Here is a 24,335-nt window from a genome sequence, read left to right on the forward strand (position 1 = left end):
AAAATAATAAAGGTTATTATGCCTAATTTATTTTAGATAAGAGCAAGGGTAAAACTGCTTCCTCATCTCTTTGTCATGGCAAAAATTCTCCGACAATAACCTTCCCTTTTGTACAGCATCCTTCACGTGAGCGCTATTCCTGAAAGCTTTACCGGGCTCCATAACACAATTACTCTTAATTACAGGGTCATTAAGAGTAAGTAATACCAAAGAAAAAGACATGCTGAGAGGGGCACAGGTAAGGAAGAAAAGGAAAGTGTTTGACAGTGATTAGAAATGCAGTGGAGAAAGGCTGGAGCCACAAGACATGAGAAGGCTGCTATGGATAGCAGCTGTATGGGAGTCGTCTCTCAGACCCGGAGTGCCCAGACTGCGCGGAGACACAGCGGAGAGCCAAAGGAGAAAAGGCCAAGGTTTTAAAAGAATTCAGATATTGCTCTTTCTGTGTTACAACACTCAAGGGCCAGATTCTTACTGATATGTGACTGCCTTATGATGCAGGTAGGCTTCTTTGAGGATTTTCAAGAGTTTAAGCACCTATCATCTATTGAGTTTGGCACCTTCATAGGTCTGGCTATCCCACCTTTAAAGTCTGGGCCTAAGATGAAAAGTCAGCCCTGTAAGTAGACGCAGGTCCATTGACCTCACTGGAGTTGTAGCTGTTTTCAGGTAGGGCTGAATTTGTCCCCATCATATTAAAAAAAAAAAGAAGGTATGGCTAGGTGTATCCTCTTAATATTGATGTGCAGCTGCTGATGTGTTATCACCCAAAACCCTCCTGCTCTGCAGTCCAGTGCATATCAGTGGACACATGGGCCCCACTGGCCAAACTGGGGTTGGGTAAGGAGGCGGAAGCATCTTTCACATGTATCTGACTGCAGCATTCGTTTGCAGTGCTCAGGGGTAGATAGATAAGTATGGGCTGATTCTCCTTGGTGTAACAAGTCATTCCAGTTTGAGTCACCAGAAGGCAATCTGCATCTGGGGTCAGCCGGTTTGAGGGCGGGGGCTGGGCAATTGCATGTTGGTTGTACTTCGTTAGCCAGGCTCCAGGCAAAGTTTAGGGTCCCCTGAGGACAAGCATGTTGTCCTTCATTCCTTGATGTACAGTACTACACCTGTACTACTACTGTACCACCCTGGCTCCTAACCTGGCAATCGGTCCCACCGAGCTTCCTTACCAGAAGCAGAAGGCGCCCCATCACTTCTGGCCTGTGTACTGACATATCCTTTGCCTTTTCTCTCTAGCAGGGATTCCCAAACAAAGGGTCACAGCCTGAATGTAAGCATGACAGTGGGATGCCAGAAAAAAACAAATGATTCTTCCTTATCCAAGATACAGTATTAATTCCAGCTGAATGGCTAGAGGATCCATCAATACTGCCAGGTCATCTCAGTCCTGCCCTAAGCTTTATCTTATATAGAGCTGCTGTTTTTAAATCACTTTAAAAATGACCTGGCTTTAACTACAGGGCAGCTTCCCCTGCTTGAGCTTAGATCTGTAAGCAATCAGTCACTGGGTTTACAAGGTACAATTACATCCACTTGCTTTAGCAAGCATATTGCCTGCTGGCGTCTTGCCCAATGCGAGAGGCAAGCCACTCCAGACCAACCCATTCCTGAGATGCTGAGTCTATTTGTTATGCACAACGTTATCTCAGGGATTACAGAATGGCAACTGGGCTGTTTGTATTCATTAGTGGAAGGAGGAAGCCCATCTAATGGTACGAGCCTTGTCCTGTGTGTGAGCAAGCAGTCAGAATTGACACACGTGAGGTTTTATTGTGAAAATCTATTTGGCTTGTGGGTATTCACTCCCTTTGGTGTTTGTTCACTCAAGTGTTCACAGAAAGGCTGTTTTTCCACAACTGCCGTACGAGAAGGCTATTTGCATATAAATAAAAATAGCTGGTATGCATTGTTCAGATGTCTAATGTTTACGAAGGCCCAGTGGGAAAGCAGAATGAGTATCATGATGATTTTTGGTCCTTGGCACTGGGATATCTGAAGATAACTGGCTCCTAGAGGTTGCTCTTTCTGACGCACCATTATTATTAGCTCTTTTGTATGGATGGGGAAGTGGGACAAAGAAATGTGCAATTACTTGCCCAAGATCACATGGGAAGCCTGTGGCACAGATGGGAATCCCACTCATGGCACCTGAATCACAGTAGTAAAAGTTAGAACCAAAAAGTCCTCCGAATGAGAGGCAGTAAGCAGCAGGGACTCAAAGACAGAGCTGCTTCAGTGACTTAGAAACACGAGTCCTCTTCCCAAAAGAAAGGTGGGCATTTAAAATGGGAAGTCCTTACTTAAAATGACATTATCGTAACTGGATTCTTAAACATAGATGCTTTTGAAAACCATACTTACAGTTAAATCTAGCAGGTCATAAAAAACCCTCTAGCTTGAAATATGTTTATAAAAGCTCTTTCTTGAACACTTACCAGTAAGAAAGGATCTGGCCTTCTTAAGAATACAATAAAAATGAGCAGAGCTACAGTAGTGTGCAACAGCTATGGAAGGAGAATCAACCCCACCGCCTGCCAATATTTAATTCATCAACAGAGGAAGGTGATTAATGATTCACATCAGCTTTACAATCAGAAGCAGAAAAGATACGGAGGAGTCTGCTCAGCAGGACTTTTCTGGATCTACTTGCAATGGTGCCTGTGCGTTTCAGGCCCCTGAATTAAGCTACCTTCCAGCTTTAATAAGATCTGCTCTTTACTTCTAAGAGCCTACTTTTTCTGTGGGCCACATTCAAAGTCCTCTGAAGTCAAAGAGAGTTGCTCCATTAACACCAGTGAGCAATAGATCAGCCCCAACATTGCCAAAAGCCACCTTTTTGCCTCTTGCTCCACCATCTCCATCTTTCCTACTCTCTGGCCTCCTCTCGGCTAATGATATTCCTATTTGTGCAACAGTTATTCAGTTGAGTTTAGTTTTTCCTCAGCTCTTTCTGACCCTTTTAAAGGAGGGACTTCACCATCCTGATTTGCAGGGGACCTTGGTACAGATCCACTTTTGTGCAAGTGTTCCTAAATCTAAAGCATATTTCCCTTTGCACCTTCAATTCTTCTTTGACACGTACTCAGAAAACATGGATAAGGTGTTTGGCTTCATGTCTGGGAGGAAGAGCTTCTTCAAGAGGTACCCACAGAATAAGTGGAAGGGACACCTGCGCAAGCATTAGGCCTGGGCGAAGCTGCTAGAATTGCTTTGGATTTGGATTCAGCCCATTTGGGGGACAGTGCTTTGATTCAGTGGTTCGAGTCACTGTCCTGAATCGATTCAGCCAAATCCCCAAATCACCCAGGCCAGGCCCATCCCCCACCCTCTCTCCCAGCCCCACCTGCCCCAGCTCCATGGCACAGGTGGGGATGACCGCAAGCAGCCCTGACCCCATGTGCCTCACACTTGCCCTTATGAGGGGGCGATCCCCACTGCCCCCCACTGCCCCATGCTACATGGAGGGCTCTGCACAAGCCCCCGACTCCTCCCCCTCTGTCCCAGCTGCCCCAGGTTTGCCCCACCTGCCCCAGCTCCTGCCCTTAAAGAACCCCCCCCAAACTCCAAACTCACTGGATCCTGGCTGGCAGGGGGCAATCCCCACTGCCCCCCGCTGTCCCCTGCTAGCCTGCACCATGTGGGGGGCTCTGCATGAGCCCCCCGGAGCCCTGAGGCCGCCGCAGGAGCACTGAGTCCCAGGGTTTTTCTTCTTTGTTTTTTTCTTAAAGGGCAGCGCAGCCATGCGAGGGCTGGAGGAGCCGGGGGGGAGGGTTTGGGGGGGCTAGGGGAGAAGGCGGGGTCCCCCCCATGGTCCCTTCCCCCCTCTTCTCTTCCAACCCTCCCTGCCCTGCCCCCTACTTATCAGCTCCAAGTCCGGCTCCAGCTTCCTGCTGCAGCCACCAGGGACTGTCCAAATCGTGGAAGCTCTCCGAATCTTTTCCAAAGATTTGCAGAGCTTTGAATCAATTCATACCGTTTTATTGGTTCCCTGTTTCAATTCAGATTCGGAGATTTGGCCACCCAATCGGGCCAAATCTCCTCCGAATCGAATCAGCACCTGAAGCTTCACACAGCCCTAGTAAACATGTGGCCATGTGTAAGGGTAGATGCATGTGCTTTTTCTCTGCTGTCAAGAGGAGAGCGAGAGCTGTATCTTTTCCTCTAATAAATGGGTTAATTATCCAGAGTATTCATAAAATAATACATCAGCACAGAGTTTTTATTACACAAGTATTATGTGCCAGGCAATCAGGATGCATAGTAGAGATATCTTTTATTAGACCAACGAGGTTTTTGCAAAAAAAATTCTTTAATTGTAAGCTTTCAGGCACAAACACCCTTCCTCAGGCATCGGAGAAAAGATGGTAAAAGCTCTCTTGGGTAGAAATGAAAGTTCATATTTCATAGGATTTCACAGAGGAGTCAATAGATGGAAAACTCCTCTGGCAGTCAGTTCATAGCTGGTATCATGCCTCTCACCTCCTGTGAGGATCTGTGGTGATGCAAATTTATGTGCCAGGAGTATTTATACAGTCTTATAGTCTTTAATAATAACTCTTAATTTATTATTCCATTTTTGTGAATTATTTGGTCTTACTGCATTGCCAAAGGGGCGAGCCAGGTTCTCATCTCCATTGGATTGGTGCAAATTCAACAAAACAAATTCTTGTTTATAGTTACAGTAAATGTGGAGTAATTCCATTGTCTTCAGTGACTTACAGTAGCACAATAGAAATCAGAATAGGGCTTATGATCTCTTTGGGGGAATCAGTGATCTTTTAATCTCCTTCTGGATGGATAGATTATTTTAAAATCTCATCTTTATGCCTTTGGGTTCAGAAGGGCCAATGTGCACCCCATACTAAGACCTGTTTCTAAACATGCCAAACTGGGCTTGACCACTTGAATTCCCAGGAAGGATCAGCTGGTCTCAGCTTTCATGGCCACAGGACCATTGTGATTGCATTCCATTTTCTTGCAGCTCAGAAGGGTATGGGAGACAATACTGTGATAAGGCAGCCAAATGTTTTTATTGTCAGGTCAACAAAATATTTTCTGCTTTCACAGACTGTGGAAGCACTTAGCATGCAGCTTCCTCCCAGTTTTGGAAAATACTCGAAAACCACCGGTAGAGTCTTGTTCTTCCTTTTTTGTAGCTACATAATGAAAAAGCAAACAAGAAATATGCTGATTCTTAAATCGACTCAATTTTTCTTTTCTGAAGCAATTTAATTTCTTAGCTTTGATCTGATACCAGAACCCAAAGGACTTGCTCGCTATTTCTAAATAATGAGTCTAATGTTTAGGCTCTAAGCCTGAACTTTTCTGGTTTTGGAAAAAATGTGACTTTACATAAAAGTCCTTTGATTAAGAGATCTGCAGTCAGAGGAGTTTTCGATACAATAATGAAAAGGCCTTTCAGATTGCTAATGTGAATACTGCTCAGCACGATATTACTGAAGAAGGGAAGAAGCCGACAGAACAATCACACTATTAGTCTTTGCTTTGCCAAGTGTTGTGTTAGTCATGTTTCTGGTGAAATGTCACAGAAATGGCAAAGAGAGGTCCCACCTCTTACAGGGTGATAGATGCATGATGAGGACACCCTGAGCTGGGTGGTCTGTGGCACCCGCTCACACTTTTTGTCATGTTGCATTCAGGGTTTAAGAGTCGATCGCTATGCCGAAGGAATTCACTTCATGTGGAAACAGAAGCGGTTTCCTGAGACTGTCACTTCAGTCCTCTTTGCAATGCAGGCTGTAGAAGACAGCCCTGGGAGTCTCTTCAAAGCAAATCACAGCACAAAACACAATGTTTCTGATGCTGCATGCCGATGCTCAGTCCCCTAATGTCATGTGCCTGTCCCAGGATAAAGAGCCATAGTTCTCTGCTTCCTCATATGTCAAGTGGAGTTTGTGATGCTCTCCTCTGTTAAGTGTCATGGCTTAAGGGCTAAGGATTTTTATTAGTATGCAAAAAACTGACACCTCTCTTTGCCTGGAGACTTGAGGCCCAGCTGGTAGCACAGGAGTCTACAAAGCATTACTCGTGCCAGTGCTCCTCGCTCCGGCATTGACTCCAGTGGGATTATTTAAGAGTAGGTGAGGGTAGCTTATGTACAGTGGCTGATCTCAGTTTACATCCATGTAAATTGGGACTAAATCCATGGGCTCCAAAGGATTTTCACCTGCACAACTGAGATCAGAATATGGATCAGGAGCTCCTGCTGCACCATTTCTGAAAGAGAAAAGCCCTCTGAAATGTAGTCCTTGCCCCTTCTCCCCTCCTCCTCCCATTCCCTCCCACACCTAAGTATTTCAGGGCACGGCAATGGTGCCTGGTGAAGAGAGGGGTTTTGCGGCTTGAGGACAGTACAGCACATGAGGAGTTAAAATGAGAAGGCATATTGGGTTTGGAGATTTATTGCTTTCCTCCTGCTATATTTGTAAAGCTCATCATTACAATCAGGCAGCCCACACCCCTGCAGCTGTCTGTGCATTTTTCCCCCATTCTAGAGTTGTACTTTACTTAGGAAATTATAATTATTAAAACGCACAAGGTCACGCTCTAGATGAACTTGGAAACAGTTCAAATATGTTTCAGGTTTGAAATGATTTTGCAGCTATGGCCAAGTGGTGATTTCATAACGAAGGAATGGTTAATTTCACACTTCAGATAACATTTCCCCCGGAAAGCAGTAAAGCATGTTGGTACAGAAAGCATTAAAGGTCAAAGAGACTGGAGAAACACAATCAGTCATTAGTCCAGATAATTAGATATTAAAAGCAGACCTTGAAAAAACGCATGTTCTATTTGAATGAGCTGCTGCTTTTTCCTTATCGTGAAGATCAGCCCTTTACACTTGCTTTTCCATTCAGAAAAGGTAGAGCTTGCATTAGTGGAATTCCTAATGAGACACAGCTCAAGCAGCATAACAGCAAATATCTGTTTCCACCCACGGCAATATTTTAAAATATTCGGGGCTTGGGTGATTAGGCAAACTTCATCAGGGCATAACGAGGAGCGAGAGCCGCAAAACTGTCGGCTGAAATAACTCACAAAACACAGAGCAGCATCTCTCACTGAATGACTTTCCTCCGGCGCCTTGGGATTCTCTGTGGGAACCAGCGACAGGTGGTTATGTCCTCTAAAGCAAGCTGGCTGGAAATGAATTGCCACACCTCTTGCAGCCAGGCTGGGGTTTCGACAAAAGCAACTTCTGAAATATCAAACAGCCTTTGTACCAACAGCATCCTGAACCTCTTTTCTTTCCACGTAGGTGAGATTCAGCGCCAAAACAAGTTTATCTTTTTTTTCTGGGCAGGGGAAAACAAAAAAAAAAAGCCTTCATTAATCCAGAGTTCAGGGCAGAGGAGGCTTATCAGCAACCTTTCAAAAGGGACTTAAAAGAATGTTTCATATTTTAAATATAAAAAAGAAAGCCGGTTGCGTCTCCACAGACGTTCCACGTTAATGCTGCGCGGCAAAACCCGCCCTCCGCGCTCTCCCTTTAGTGATGACAAAAGCACAGCCAGGGTCAACCCAACAGCCTTAACTCTGCCCCGAAGACATTACTGTTTAGCCTTCTCATTTTATCTTAAATCTGGAGAAAATCCTGTGCTTGTTCAGTTTGAAGATGGAGGACTGGGAATCTGAAACACACAGAACTAGCTTTACAAGAGCTTTTATGAATACGGCCATCAGCGCACCAACCGTTCTGTTATCACCAAAGTGTGATGGCATGATCTTAGCTTGGAAGTCAGGATCGACAGAGTTCCTAGTTTGGTGAGTGTGACGGCACGTGCGAGCTTTGTGAACCCGGAAAAGTTGATGCCTCCATGATGCCGTTTGTCTAATAATCACCATTTGTTGCTATGGATTGCACACAGGGATGGGGAAATGTGGCATCTATACAGTCACTGTGGGGCAAATGGCAGCTGGTTCTTTTTGGGAGCATGTATCTTTGGACCTCAACTCTGAATAGCGATGTACGTTGATCCGGGAATTTTTTATTTTGATTTGAAATGGCCTGTTAAAGTCTTTTTTTAAAAAAACAAACAATAGTTCCTTGCTGTGACTGTTCAACCCGAGTCTCAGCATTTCTCTTGCTTTATAATTTTCATTTTTCCTTAAATTAAAAAGAAACTGAATAATAGCTCAGTGACCAGAAATTTTGCACTCAGACCATACCCATGTGCTTGCATGCTAACACCTGTCATGTACAGGGAAGCTTGGCTATGCTCACATGCAGATGTTAGCACATATGTCTGTCTGCACAGCAACACACATCTGCACACATCCAGAGTTTCACCTGCATATGCTGATGTGTAGCCCCGCACTTGCATGAAAACATCCAGACACCTGCTTGCTCACCCATCCTGGTCACACACATGAATATGTGGATTCACCGATCTGAGGTTCATACACAAAAAACATAAATGGCCAAAATATCCAGTGTGGCAGGACAAACAGGGCCCAGTTCTGCCTATGATTACTAAAGCCAGCAGGTGCCATGCAAATGAACCAAGGACTTAGTCCATCCCCTTTTTATCACTTAAATCCCTGCCTCTCTGCTCCCTCGGTAAGTGGGGATAAGCGTGAGTGAACATGATGTCATCTGGTTACAGGGGCGTGGGGATCACACTTGGATTTCAGAGGGCTGGCAGCTACTTAGATTCTCAGCAGCTTCCAGGCTCTCTTTTCATCCTGAACCTAAGGGGTGAATGGCAGCAGAGTTCAGGAGGATTTGCAAATGAGCTCAGAGGAGCTTGTTCATGAGAATTTGAATCTCTGGCAAATCGCCCACAATAGCTGATATTTTCCAGTTTATGTGGGAGGGAGTTTTCCAGCTATGCATACTCTGAACGGCCGTAACCACTGCATTATTTTAATGCTCGCTCTTCCACATCCCTTTTGGAACTAAGCATGATTTGCCTTCCCCAGAAATGTTCTTGGGACCTGCAAGTGGATTTCCTCTCAGTCACACCAGGGTTGTCCTGCCTTTTCCAGTAAAGAGCATGGCAATTCTAGCTTTGTTGCACAGGAGACTAATTGGTTTTTGCAGAAATTGGCAGAAAAAAGGGTAAATCACAGAGGATAAAGAACAGAAGGTTCTTTGAGGGGTACCGGTAGATATAATTTATAGAGAGTAACAATTCAGAAACCGTGAATCCCAAAGTGAAAAATAAAGGGAGAGGCCAGATACTTAGATGTAATGTGTTTGTGCAACTCTCTTCCCTTTAAGTGGCCATGGATTTCAGGGAAACCAGTTGAGGATTTGCACAGGAATTTCTGTTTTCCAGACTGAGCATCTTGCCACCTGCACTTTGCTGTCTGAGTATGTCTTGCTCATCTTGTCTTTTATAAACAAAAGGGCTATTATCTTCAATATTTCATCTTCACGTCAGAGATGAAGAACGTTCTTAGAAAGAAGTGATAATAATGGCTTTTTAAATACCAGAAGCCCAAACCAATCCCTCATTTAACCCAATTGATTCAGATGGAACTATTCCAGACATGATTTTGGACCCCCCCCATTTCTTGTTCAGTGCCAATTCAGTGTGATTTCTATAAGAGTTTAGAAGCAGAGCTGAGAAAAAAATATTTGCCAAACATTTTGCCAGCCAAACTCGAAGATTTACCAACACCAAAACCCTTTGGGCATTTTTACACATGCAAGCACTGCCACACCGGGTGCTTTGAAAAATGCAAAATACATGTCAGTACTGAGAAAACGGCGATAGTGCACTTTTGAACTAAAACACATTGGAGGTGCTCTAGTTTGAAAGCACATCACCACCACTTTCTGTGCACTGACACACATTTCACCACTTATACAATTGTAAGTGCCACGGTGCCATTCACTGCAGCTCATGTACAGATCTCCGGTGCATCGTGGGACAGAAAAGTATGTGTATAAATGCCCTATGTGAATTCATCTCAGTTTTGACTCAGATCTCACTTATGTCAGCACAAATTGTAAGTGATTGCACTCATGTCAATGGACTAAACAGTTGTAAACTCAAGGTGGAAGGATGATACAGATCCCGTTGAGGTAGATGGGGACTGATTGGGACACGTGCTGAACTAATTAATCTGAGCTGTTTTCTGCATTCATATCTTTGCAACCCTACTGACACTAGGGCTGGGGACAGAAATTACACATAAACTGGTATAAGTGAATAGAAACCGATTCAAATCTGTAACACGACAGAAGTTCAGTGCACATAAATTGCTTTCAAAATGACTGAAACTAGTTTAAAATAAACCTGGATGGATTGTCTTAGTATCTGAGTATTTAAATATCAGAGTATCTTAGTATCTAAGGGCATTTATACACGTGCTCTGGGTGTTGGGGGGACAGTTTAATTAGAACTGCTCCGAGAGCTGCTCCAATTAAAGCACCCAGAGTGTCACATGTATGGTGGTGGGGGCGCTTTAACTCATCAAATGAGCTTTAGTTAAAGCACCCGTGCTGCCATTTTTCAGTGCAGGGACCATAGGCAGTGGAAGGTTGGGGCTAACAGGACTTACCCCCCCACAAACACAGGGTAGCAGTGGCAATGCAGAGGACTGCAGGGCAGCCTGGATGTGGGCTCCTGGTGGCTAAAGCAGGGTGGGGAGTGGTGTGCACAGAGACATGCAGCCACAACCTGCAGCAGCCTGGCGGTGTGTAGAGCACTGTCCACCACAGCATGCAATTCTGCCATGGGGAAAGGGTGTGTGGGGGGAAGGTAGATTGAGGCCCCCATGGAGAAGGAGGCAGAGGCAGGGGAAGGGGCCTGGGTGAATGGGGCCCCAGGGCTGGGGCGGGTCATGGGACTCTTGGAGCCCAGGTGGTTTATCCAGGGGCATGAAGGAAGGGCTCCAGCCACTGTGCACACCCCAGCGGAGGCCAAGGGGACACATGCCCCCGGATATGTGCACAGGGCAGAGGTGGGCTGCCACTGCAGGTTGGGCTCTGTGCCCCATTGCTTCTGCCTCGGGAGTGGTGCACCCCACTCCCTCTCTTTGGGGGCATCAATCTACCCTCCCCCACACTCCTTCCCCATGACAAACTTACCTGCTGGGGGGGGAGTGTGCACGCACACTCATTCCCCCCAAATAATATTTTTCCCTCCATCTATGGCAGGGATACTGATACACATGACACTGGAGTCTGCTGGAGCACGGTAATTACCACGTTCCAGCAGACTCGATAAATCAATTACAGAGCATCGGAGCAGCCTTGCTGCATGTGTATAGGTGCCCTACGTATCAGTCTTAAATACTGATTCAGGTGAAATTGGTTTATTCAACTTCTGTCCCAGGTCCCCTCCAGGCTGAAGTTCACTCACAGTCCCTCAGCATCTCAGGATGTTTGCACCTCTCCTGAAAACCCTCCTTTGAAGGGTGGGTAGACTAGCCTTGGGCTACTCTGTGTGCTCCAGCTGAGAAGGGAGGCATGCTCTAGCACTGCCCCTAGGAGCCCCCCTCTATCCCCCCCAACTTCTGGCCTGGGCCACTGCAGGCATGTGGCTGCATTTCTGGAATCAAAAGTGAATGTCTGCTCACTTGCTTATTGGGTCAGTCTACACTGCTTAGACTATCCTGCAAAGACTGAGCTGTTTCAGCCGTAGGCTTTTTGACTGTCTGTACTTAGCCTGACTGACTTGCATGGACATACCAGGGATGTCTTAGTTAAATAATAACCAGATTTCTTTTGTGAAAGTAGTGTTGTGTGTAACTGCATTGTGCACCAATTCATATCAAAGGCAGAAGCAGACAAACATTCAGATTTGGAAATGATCACTTTTTTTCCTGGATTTCATCTCTCCTTGGCTGCCAAGATTCAACTTAAAAATAAACACCCGTCACCCTGCATCACAAGTTTCTGTCCGGGAATATCAGTGACATGGTGAATGACACCAAAAGCCAGGGTTTCTGTGTACTGCATTGCACAAACATTAAAAAGACCATGATCTCTTGTGTCTCTCATGCAAATGATATGACTTGCAGAATGTCTTAATGGCTAGTGACTTCCACAATCTCAAGCCAAACCTGCTTCCCACTTCTCAGGACAGGTGTTGAATTTGATCAGATCAAGATCACTGTTCCAATGGCTCAGATGCTAATGTTTCCCCTTTATTGCCCCTTGAGATTCCCTCAGCATTGGCTTGCATTGGCTTGTCATACATGAGAATTCCTATTTGATATTATTGAGGACTGTGACTCTGTAGCGAGGGAGAAGCAGAACAGCTATGAAGAGGAGAAGAGCAAAGTGTCCCTGCCAATTGAGATAGCTCTGACTGAGGCCCACCACTAAATATGTTCAAGAGAGGAAGAACCTAAGTGAGTTACTTGCAGGACATATTCAGTATTGCCTGTTGGCATCTATGTTGCTTCACTTCCAGGATTTGGCATGGGTAGAGCGGGAATGTGTGGGCTGGGTGTCTCTTGGACAGAGGTGGTGCCCTCCACATAGCCACTCTTCAAAGAGTAAAAAGCAGCAGCCTATATTTAGTATGAGCAAACAATTTACCGTGACCTGGAAAAATGCACAAACAAAATCGGTGATATGGATATGATCCTGATCTCTGCTAGAAATCAGGACCAGGAAGTTAACCAACTGTAAAACTGATCTCAATGAGACAATAATATGGTCTTACATGGTTTTAGCAGAGGCTGTAAAACCAGCCTGTGCAACTGATCTATTTCTTTACCCATTTATAATAAACAACTTTTGGAGTCCAGTTTTGCTGGTGGAGTCTGGGAGAGATGCTTAATAACATCTGCAGGTTAGACACTGGATTTGAACGCAGGGGCATCAGTCAGTGTCAATAAGAGTAAAGGGAGCTGTACTTCAATGGAGCTATTCTACCCACAGCAGCTGAAGATTTGGCCCCACTGAGGTCAATAGGAGTTCTGCTTATATTGCCAATGGACAGCATCTGGGCTATCAAGAGGAAGGTGCTGTCTGTGTTGACTATAACTTTAGTACTGTTCAGGCCATCCTTGTTCTCTTTCTGCAGAATAAAAGTTTATTGAAGAAAACTACATAGGAATAGAGTTGTCAAGTGGATTGCGGTAATGTCTATGTTCCAGCAGCCTGATGGCCTTCCAAGTGTGTGCCATATTTCATCACTTGTCAATCTTTTGTTAGTATCAGCCTGCTTTTATGGAGCTCTGGAGATTGATCCAATGAACTTTAATTATCATCTCTTAGAGTAAAGAACTTGAAGTGGCTGAACAAAGTGGCCTGAACTTCTTGGGTCCATCCATCATCTTGTCTTCGGGGCCTCACTGTCTTGCCTTTTTGGAGCTGGCTCCCGTTCAGGAGATTAAGCAGCAAGTATTCAAAAGCAAGATAAAAAACAGAACTGTAGGCCATGCTCAGCTTCATTCAGTGACTTATACCTCCTTGCTGCAAAGCTTACAGGAATGGGGAGAAGGCTGAGCTTCTGAATCGAACAATGACACAAACTGGAAGAAGTTATTGAGGCTGGACAATTGGCTTGGCTTGTGGGTCACTGTTGCCACTGTCAGATACTGGCCTTTAGCCATCACAGGTATTTTAACCATTGTGTTTATTTTGCCGACTGTCCCTGTGCAGGATTTACAGTCAGGCTCCATTGCCCCTGCAGAAGTCAGCAGAGCCACCAGTGACTTACAGTGGAAATACTACTTGGTGTACTATGTGTCTTGGCTGTTTCCCTGACCCTAGCCTACTTTATCGCCATGCTAAATTAAACATTTTTACTATGAGGAAGTTTAAATATATCTAAGTATTTCCTGCTGTCTGAAAAGCTTCTAGTAAAGTACAGCCAGGGCAAAAAATCCATAAGCACAATGAAATTAATAGAAATGCCCAAAGGAGAAAAGATACAAAGAAAGGAATTCCCAAAGTTATATACAACAGCCAATCAGATAAGATGCTCATTAAGTCATTGTGTACTGGGAAATGACATAACAACACTGCAGATTTGTTACTGATGATTAAGGCTATGTGATGTGTAAGACACTGCATCTTTTGATAATCTTTGGGTTTACCTGAGACACCAGCGGCACTATTTCAGTGGAATATAGTACAGTACTAACAGCAGATTTAATTACTTACAGCAGCCTGATCTTGATCGCAATGAGCTAGATTGCACCACCGTTCAGTGCAATGTGGAGCCGCCTTGATGCATGGCAGCAGGAGGCATTCGGTCATACCCTGAGGCATGTGAGAGCTGGGTGCACATTGTTAACTCACAGCTGACTCTGCTGGTGGATCCACATGGTCTGTAGCCAAGGCCCAACCCCTGCCCCACACTCTCAGGTATGCAAAGACCATGTGCCTGCTATAAACATTGAAGCATGGCTTACTCCTCTACCCAGTGCCTAAAAGACAAGTAAGCCATGGCTCATGACACTTCTTCCCCTTTTCTCCCTCTCCGTCAGGGGGCCACGCACTTTGGAGTGTACATCTGCAGTTCCATTTGGACTGCACAATACTCACATGGACTGTATAAAGTTTGGTGCAGCTTCTTTCCCATCATACACTTCGTCCTTATCTAGGGATAAGGCAGAAACTGGCCAACTGGTTTTTAACACTGTTTTTTAATAGGAGTGTGCAAAGTGTGTCCTATTTGGTTCGGATTCGGCCTGAATTGGGGACAGTGATTCGATCTGTTGATTCAGATCATGGTCCTGATTCGATGCTGATTCGGAGAATCAGCGATTCGGTCATAGATACAGCTTTAAATGGTTTTTCTACAAACCTTGAGGTAGCAGGTGTGGCTTGTGAGCGGTGCAACACTGGGGTGGATGGAACATCCCGCAGGAGCGTGGGCGGGGGATGGCCCTGCGTGCTCAGCGGCGAACTTGGAAGTGGACCAGAAGTACATCCGGTCCACTTCTGGGTCAGCTGGGGAGAGAACTGGGTGGCCCACTGTGCTCCCCCGGCTTGGCAATCAGCTGTGGGGGGACCCCGGGTGCCCCCACAGACCCAGGAGGCACCAGTAGCCAAGATGGGGAGGAACAGGGGGGGAAGGAGGGGGGCTTGCGGACTTCCTGGCAGACCTGGAAGTGAACTGGAAGTGCTTCTGGTCCACTTCTGGGTCTGCTGCCGAGTGTGCTGAGGAACCCCCAATGCTCCTGTGGGATGCTCCGTGGACCCCAGCACTGCAGCATTCATGAGCCATGCCCACTACCTTGAGGCACGTAGAAAAAACATTTAAAGCTTTGCTTACATCTGAATTACTGAATCTTTCTGAATCTCTCCGATTCGATTCGGAGAGATTAAAGGGTCTCCTGATTCTATTTGGATTCAGAGATTTGGCCACCAAATTGGGCCAAATCTATGCTGAATCGAATTAAGGACCCAAGCTTTGCACAACCCTCATTTTTAACATGGATCCCATGAATTCATTCCTAATTCACACCTGAGAGGGAAAAATGTCTCATGTGTCTGCCTCACATCTTCATAGACATGTAATTAAACCACTGAAATAACGAATATGGCAAACGTCTATGATCTAGTAGTTCCTGAGATGAAATGGTTGGGCCACCATTGCTATCACCGGTTTTTCCACTTTGGCCCAACTCTGTGATATCTGAGCATCTCCTACATAAAACCACTACGGCAGAGTCCTCAGTGAGCTTCATGGAGCCCATATTGGAATAACTCTACTGTACCAATGATATATGAAAAGAAAATGGTACTTAATGTAAAGCAATCTTATTTCTATTTATCTAAGGGTCTATATACACTCCATTGAACTAGGGCAAAATATCATAATGCTCAGAAATCAGAGACTTCTGCAGAGATGTCTTAGGCAAACAAAATTCTCTCTTTGCTCATTCAAAAGACAGCTATAAAACTCAGCCTACACCCCCAGTTTCAGTGTTTGTGTATTATTTTCATGTGCGTTAATGGTTAGCCTGCAGTTTCACCACAGGATTATAGGATTACTCCTTTCCAGTCCTTCTCGAGTGATTTATACCAGTTCTTCAGGAAACCCAATATAAAATGCTTTGCAATTATTTTGTTGTGGTGGTGAGCGCAGTACAAATAACTGATTATATATACATTAGCATAAGTCGAATATTTTCTCACGTCCTAGTCAAGTGGCCAGTTTTCGCATTCTGTTCTATACATGTAGGGCAGCTGTCCAGGAATTACACGTAAAATGGTTGAGGAATGAAATCCACTGGAGTAACCAATGTGCTGTTGTTGTTGGACTCATAGAAAAAGATTTCAGCCAAGACTCCTACTCAGACATAAAGATCAGTTTAACTGATGTCTCCCTTCTTGGAAGCATGTTGCATTGAACACTTGAACTGCAAACATCCTTCTTGTAAAATCCAACATTAGTGTGGACAATGTAGCTCTCACAGGCGGAGCTACTGCTGGTAAGATACAACTGCCGGCATTTGGAGGAGCTCATTACCTAGCGAAAAATGGCATAGCTCTGTCAAACCTCAAAAATGCTACTCCACTTTGCACCAGTTGAGGACCTGGCCCATTGAAATTGTTCATCTGAGGTGCCAAGCTCCTTCAGGATCGAATTGCTCATTGAGGGATCATGGAACTTAGAGTTATGAATGATTTAAATATAAGAATAATAAAAACGGTGCCTTTCCCCCTCCAGGGTGTTTATTCAAACTTCCAGTAGTGTTTATCAGCTACTACTTCACTGGTGATTTTTTGTGTCAAAAAGATTGTAATTCAAATGGATGCTTATTTCTCACAGGCCGGTGAGTTGCCATCTAACGGTTAAAATTGTGTGAAAATCAAAATATCCGTACTCCTTTTGTACAGATTTGGAAACTAGACTGAATGTCTTGGACATACATAAACAAACGTCTTACTGGAAGATAATTGGAGATGGTGCAGGATGGTATGTTTCTTCCAGACTCTGAGATATGAGACGATCAAATCACTTAAGATAAGCAGGATCAGGTCTGGTTGGTACTGGCAAGAGGGATCTCCAGGAAAAACACAGGTGTAACAGAAAATGGTGTTGCTGATTCAGCAGTGAGGATGCATTCCCCCTATGGTGCTAAAGGGCTCTAAGGCACAGTTCTCGTACAAGATACACTCAGAGCTTCAGCTTTGCATCGGATCATAAGAGATCCAACAGCACTTCCCAAAGCAGTGGGGTGTTTGTGTGTGTGCTGACCCAGGGGGGATTAAATCTGGGCAAACCTGAATAGAGTTGTAGTGCAGTGTTTCATACTATGTAATAAGGGAGGCACAACGAAGACTAAAGTGAGTCTATGGATTCTTCTACTGTGATATGGTGCCCTTAAAAGAAATGACAGTATCCTGGGAAAATCCTGACATGGATTATTACATTGGATTTTCCTCTGTTGATAGCTGAAAAAGTTATTCTGATCTTCCCCTTCACCTCCTAGAAAGGCTATGCATTGTAGGTGGTGCAGAATGGCTTTTTGTTGCAACCTGTACTTCAACAGTGCATTGACACCTTTCAGCATAACAAATTCTATATAGGTTTATCACTCCTAGAAATGATGTCACAACGTTGACCAGCTAACATGGACCGCTAACTCTGGATTTATTTTTGGCCACAAGTAGAAGTAGCAGAATGGTCCTGGAGGGCTGAAATCATAAAGCTAGTGATGTGTTCCTGTTTGCAATTAGATTGGTAGACACATTTCCTGACCTTCCTAGAGGGTCTGGACCATCCTCACATCCTGTAGCCTCATGCACTGGTTACAGAGAACTCAAATGTACTCTGACTTCTGTGATTAGTGAATTTTACTGGGTCCTCCTCTAAATACAGGGGGAAGGGGATGGAGATATTCCCAGTTTTCTGAATCATGACTAGTTCTGCACCGATGTGGGAGAATGAAGGATGGATTCAATTTCTAATAAAGAAGCTATGACAACTGATTCTGCAGGCAGGGAAAATTAAGCTACAGCATATCACAAAGTAGCCTGACCAGTAAGGCTGCTCATAGTTTATGTGGCTTGTAAGCTTCCAGAAAAATCTTCTGTTTGAAATCTTTTCTACGACTGCCACCTTGTGTCGAAAACAGAGGAAACAGTCGCCGAACTGACAAACACGCAGTTGGCTTACTATGGACTGGTTCACATGAATCTGTACAGATTTAAAGACCATCACATTTTTTTAAAATAACATAGATTATCCAGTTTATTTTGGCTTTCCAAATCAGGCCCTGTGTGTGAGGGCAAGGTCCGAGCAGCAATCCCATGGTGTTTTAGGCAATGCATCTATCTATATTAAGGTCCTACTACAAACAAGTATGCCGTTTCAGCAAAATGCATGCATGCCATGCTCTGGGAAGGGGGACCCTCTAACATTCCCGCGACGTTCCCAGCCTCTTAATAAATGTCTCAAGCTGTTGGTAATCCCCCTCTAATGAGAGATATGTCATGGATAGCATGCCAACAAAATGTATTTCCGTCAGGGGGAATTCCTGTACCCTGCTTTCCCAAAAGACCCAGATGGACACAGTGAGTAGAAGTTGCTCTGCTGACTGCCCTGGCACAATGCATGGACATTTGTTTTAACCAGGATGGGATGTGGATTCAAAGATGATGGCACCATGTCCTCCAATGCCATATTCTTCTATTTAAATGAAAGACATTGAATGAAAATTAGCACATTGCAACTTGACCGGTAGAACAACAGTCCTTGCAGCTGCCTAAAATAGCAGCACAGCTCTGCTGCACCATGTTTGTTGTTGTAAAACATATAAGGGAGATTTTCAGAGGCACGAAGGGTAGTTAGCTTCAGTGTGACTGAAAGTCAGTGAGACTTAAGTGCTTACGCACCATTTTTACATGTGGCCATCTCCTCTGTAATCATTTTGTGGGCTGTACAATATTTCGTCCCAGTGGAACCTTATTTCTTCTATCATGTGGGGTCCCAGTTAGTGTCTCCTGTTGCTGGTCTGAATCCTGAATTTTTATAGCCTCTTAATACCATAACTTTATTGGCTTCTTACAGTTCCTATTTGGTCTGCTTCTCAGACCACTTCATTTCACATAAAACCGAATGCTTTGTTGCCTCCTCATTGAGCCTGATAACACCTGTCGTTCCTTTCTTACGATTGGCGACTTTGTGGGGAATTTTTGTGACTTGCGTGGGGAGCGGTTTTACTTTTTTCTGAACCAGTTCTCTGAAGGTATGAGCCTTTTGACAACTTTTCTTCTTGGAACATTTTTCATCTTAATAACATGTACCCACAGGCTCTCTGAGCACCTGCAAAACAACAAGCAATGGTGAATTCACCAAACAGCTCCATGACAAGTTACCCCCAAAGATAACATTGCACCAGTTAGAGCAAGATTCACCCCTTCAAGCACCACCCAAGTCCCAAACATCAGCAAACTCAGGCTTTGTAGATCAATATGTCTAAACAGCATACCCCTTCCTGGGTCATGCGTCGTCCGTAATCTTCCTGACCCTCGGAGTCTGAGAATTTGTCTTTGCCCGACTCAGAGTCTGGTGACCCTTAGTATAAATGTCTCAGTTGCTGTCAGCTGTCAGGATAAAGTTTAGAAAAACAGTGGTTTCTATGATATCCTGGACCCAAACAATGTAGGTCCTTTTCACTTGTCAACCGTAAGGCATGCTCATCTAGTATGCTTGGTAGTAAAAATAGAAGATTATTCCTGAAACATTTTTTTTTTTTTTTACTCTGGGTACTATATCCAAAATGATGATAATGGGGGTTGATCAGCCTGGTAAAAACACAGGGCCAGGTCATTAGTTAGTGTAAATTGGAATATCTCCACTGATGTCAGTGCCAATTTACACCAGCTGGTCTATCCCAGAGGCCCAACAAGTCTACGGAGATACTTCTTAGTAAGGAAAGCTGCTATTAGTGAACTCGGTGGCTATCCCAGCTGAAATAATATTGCTGCTATCTGACACATTATGAACCGCACTTCAGAATTACCATTTGAACATCTTTCCTTGCACTGTGATTCCCCCTGTTTTTTTCTGCAAATAAGTATGCATTAATACTAGAAAGCAAATGTCTATCAAACTCACCTTAGGAGTGTGGCACGCACCATGCCAGTGAAAGCAATGAAATTCAGAATTAAAGCTATGAATCCACCGCAGACTCGCTTGGTTTCTGGCTGAGTGCCGAAACATCAACGATCATGTATTCTGATGACTCTTCAGCACAGCAGGAGAGTTAAAATAATACATCATGACTCTCGAAGCTCTAGGACAGCCTTGTAGGAATTGTTTATTTTGTATCTTTGTGTTTTTGGGGGTCTTTCCTGCCCCCAGTCATCCTACTTTAGGTTAAGATCCAGTCACCACACACAGACACAAGGTTAAACATTGTTAGTATTTGTCATGAGAATGATGACTTGGCTTCTGGGCACTTAGGTTACATCCTCAAGCTTCTTTCCATAACTCCAGGGCTAGAAGTAAGCCATTAGTGGTTGATAGTAATTGTGTTAGATTAAATCAATTTTGAGGGGGGCAGGGGAGAGAGAGACATTTATTTTGCTGAAAAATTGAAAAATATTAATTGCAGGTTGGCCTATAACAACCTTTTCTTATCTTTGTGTTTGGCGGGTGAACTACAAAAAAAAAAAAATCAATGTTTTGCGTAGCTCTGCTTGGTGTGGAAACCCTATGTCCCTCCAAGAGGACTCAGGAAGTCCTGCTGACAATACGGGAGGTGGGGCTGTTTCCTCTAGTAGTGATCCCATGCTCCAGTAAGTTTTTCATGGACACCATGCAGTTGAGAGCTCAACCTGAGGTCCAGATTGCTAATATGTGTTAAAGTTTCCTGCTGAGAGAGGAGAAGTGCTAGCCAGGTTCTAGTCTGAAGAGATTTCATCTCACCTACTTCAATGTCCTCTGGAGGGTCTGCTGGATGTGGCGTTCTCCGTATAGCTAAGTCTTGCAATCTTATTGCCAGGCCTTATTCCATTTGACGTCTTACAAAAAACACCGACTCTTGGAGTCAGTCGATTGTTTGAAACTCTCAATTTGTCATTCAAATACAATGTAAGATTCTAGCCCTGGAGTTATGGAAAGAAGCTTGAGGATGTAACCTAAGTGCCCAGAAGCCAAGGTTCAGATACTAGACAGCAAATCATTTCTCCCTTCCCCCTTGCACAGAATTGGTATTGCAAGTGTCAGGTGAAATATGATTTGTGGAGGTCCGACTCATTAATCTTTAATGCTTGAAGTTGGCTTTTCCTTCCTTTATTATTCCAAAGTGCAGCAGATGCTGGCTTCTATCCCAGTGGTGGCTGCATTTCAGCTTTGATGGCCGTTTTTGAATCTTTTTTTTTTGCTGAAGGGTGCTAGAAAATACTTTAGTAAAGTTAGTTGGTATTATTTCCTCTTGTATCATTTCTGCTCAGAGCTGGTCAAAGGTCTTGGCCGAGGAACTTGACTTTATACAAACAACTTAGGGTGGTTTATATTATAGTCATTTCAACATTAATGGAAAACGGAACGCTCCAGAAAACTCAGATTTCCATAGTTAATGACTACAAAACGTTGCAGTTTTGTTTCCTGTGTGTGTTTCCCTCCTCTTAATTACCAATTTTGCCTTTAAGGTTTGAAAAGGATGATTTGCTAGGACCATTATTTCCTTACTATCAATTCACCAGGCCAAAAGTGAACCTGGAGAAGGGTCCAGCTTCTAGATTGGCACTATGGTACCAATTAGCATGTCCATTATATGTGGATCCATGGCCTCTATATGCTTGTATTCTTGTAATTAAAAGCCCCAGTATGCCTTGTCCTTTCCTTTCCTTCCCTTTCCTCATATTTTGGCTATATTGAGCTGGCTCAGAGCCTGACAAACAAGTGCAAAATTGTGACATAGCCCCCACAAGCTTCGAGTCCTTCAGCTGCAGGCTAAGGTCAGGGATCCCCGGCTACCCGAACCCTCTACATTTAAGAATATCACCCAAGGTGTATTAAGCAGTGCTGTTAGCTTAGAGATGGGTGTTTGGGAGATCCTTTCAGCTCTCCTATTTCATTTTATTGTTAGTTAAGTGTGTAATTACTGAAACGTTGAATTTTTCCGGGGTCAATCAGCATAGTTTCATTTATTCTGTTTCTCCTGCATTGAGACAGAGCATTTCTAAGTGGTGTGCATGTGATTGCTTCCAGATCTGTGATTGCTTCTATCCTTTAATGTTGGGTTTGAAAACAAAAGCAGCAGAAGAAACTGGTAACACATAATCTAATTTTCTCATGTGAAAGAGCTTTTAGACCGGATGACCCCAAACGATGGCAGAGTGTGTCAAATTGTTCCTAACAGTTGCTGTTTCGAGCAAGTTTCTCTTTGCTGCCCCTGTGTTGCCAAATGTTGCAACTGCATCTCAGTCAGAGCTGGTAGTTTTTGGTTGTGGATTCAGTTGCCTGCTATGTAATATTGCTCAACTCCGGTACTGAGATGAGTTTATCCTAATAAAGTGAGATTGGGTTAGTCTGGTAGTCAAGTAATGCACAGTGAGGAAAGAAAAATGGTAGATTAGAAAGCCAAAAGGTAAAAGGTTTGTAATTCTGACCTATTAGTAATTAATGTTGAGATGAACTAACATGCTTTAAACCCATATAAGGTAAATAAACTTTAAGCTCTCAGATGAATATAAGTGTGACTCTCTGCTCTCCTCACTCACCTATTAGCCTGGTAAAATAGGTGAAGTACCTCAGGTGTGGGAAAGGTGCTGAGAGATTTTGCTGTCCCTGTCTGGATCCAGACATGCAGGCACGTGGGATTTGTGGAGCTGCAAACCTGTTTGCAGTGCCACAAACAGCACAAGTTGCACATTAATCAGTGCACAGCACTGCTAATTTGTGGCGCTGGGGCAAAATTTGCTACTGGGATTTCTTGGTAGCCAAAAAATTCCTGGAAAAAATGTGGCACACCTCACGCTAAAAGGGTGAGCACTGGGACAAATGCAGAGATGAGGGAGCAGGCAGCCCAAGGGGCCCCTAGGCGTGCAGCCCCCAGATTCAGGCACCCTGCATCTCCCTCATTCTTACCTTGAGCTGACAGATCTAAGGGTTCACAACACTAGTTAAAATAATTTTATGGGAATTAAAACAAATGCAATTGGAAGAAAATGAGCACTCTCATTTTGAAAATGGCAACAGTTCATTCAACGGTTGAAATTATCAACATTCTCAATGAATAGAGGAGAAAATTTTACTGAAAATGCAGATTTTGGCATTCTTTGATCAGCTCTGTCATTTTAAAAATCTAAACCACAATTTCAGCTCTCAGTAATGTTATCACAGGACAGAACTTCAGCCTGAATCTACACTCATGTATTGTTCTCTCTGTCAAGAGGAACTCCCATATGCCGGCAGAAGTGGGGAACAAGAGCGACTGAAACTAGAAGTGGCCTTCAGTAATATGCCTGTGTGAAGAGTAGAAGGAATTCCCAAAAGAAAGATATTTGATAAGTCCATCCACATCCAAATGCTTCTTTTTATCCAAGTCCTTGGAGTCTACCCTCATTCCATGCCTTTGTGTGTCTTTGTAGTTTATATTGCTGCCCTTTTCATTAACATATTAGTGAACTGCAGCATAGGGCATTTTTCTTGGTTGGCCTCTGCTGGTAGAGAACCTTTACTAAGGGGAGAATTTTCCCCTCCCAAACTCTCCATATATATAGCATTTTGCTGCAATTCGGAAGCGCCTTGACACCCACCTTCCTGGCGTCATCTGACCCCAGCAGTCTTTCCTGCCCAAGTGTAGTGGGGCTGGACCCGATGGGTCCCTTCTAGCCCCTATGAAACTATGAAATCTTTAGAATCAATAATAAGATTATGAGTCAGCTTTTCTGTTGATGGGAATGAGTGAAACTCCACCTAAGTCAATGCAGCTGGGCCAGTTTGTGCTAGGTGGGGATATGGCTCAACATTTACAGTGCTCAGAAAGCAAACTGGAAAAACCCCCCAAAACAAAGTACACGGTTTCCTATCACTACCATCAGCATATGAAGAGGCTTCTCTTCTTGATAGTTGTTGAACAATATTGTGCTGCTTTTGATGAGGCAATATAGATAGAGAGTTTCAAAGCCTCCAATAATAATTGGCCATCCAAATCCGATAGCTTTGAAATTCAGCTGCAAATCCCTCACTTTAAAAGGAGGGTGAGCACGGTTAGGGCTATTTAGACCTTACTGACATCTCATCTCCATACATTTCCCTCGAAAATTTCTGGAATGATTGATGCACTTGGCTGCGTTCAGGAATTTTGATAACAATTCCCAGCCGCGGTAGTGCGGGCTCACTGTTCTTGAATAGGAGTTACAGATGTTCAGAAGTTAAAGCCACCAAGGGCTCTCATCATCTTCTACCCTGACTTCATGC

The sequence above is a fragment of the Crocodylus porosus genome, unplaced genomic scaffold (assembly GCF_001723895.1).
Source record: "Crocodylus porosus isolate Cpor-Errol unplaced genomic scaffold, CroPor_comp1, whole genome shotgun sequence".
Classification (NCBI taxonomy): domain Eukaryota; kingdom Metazoa; phylum Chordata; order Crocodylia; family Crocodylidae; genus Crocodylus; species Crocodylus porosus.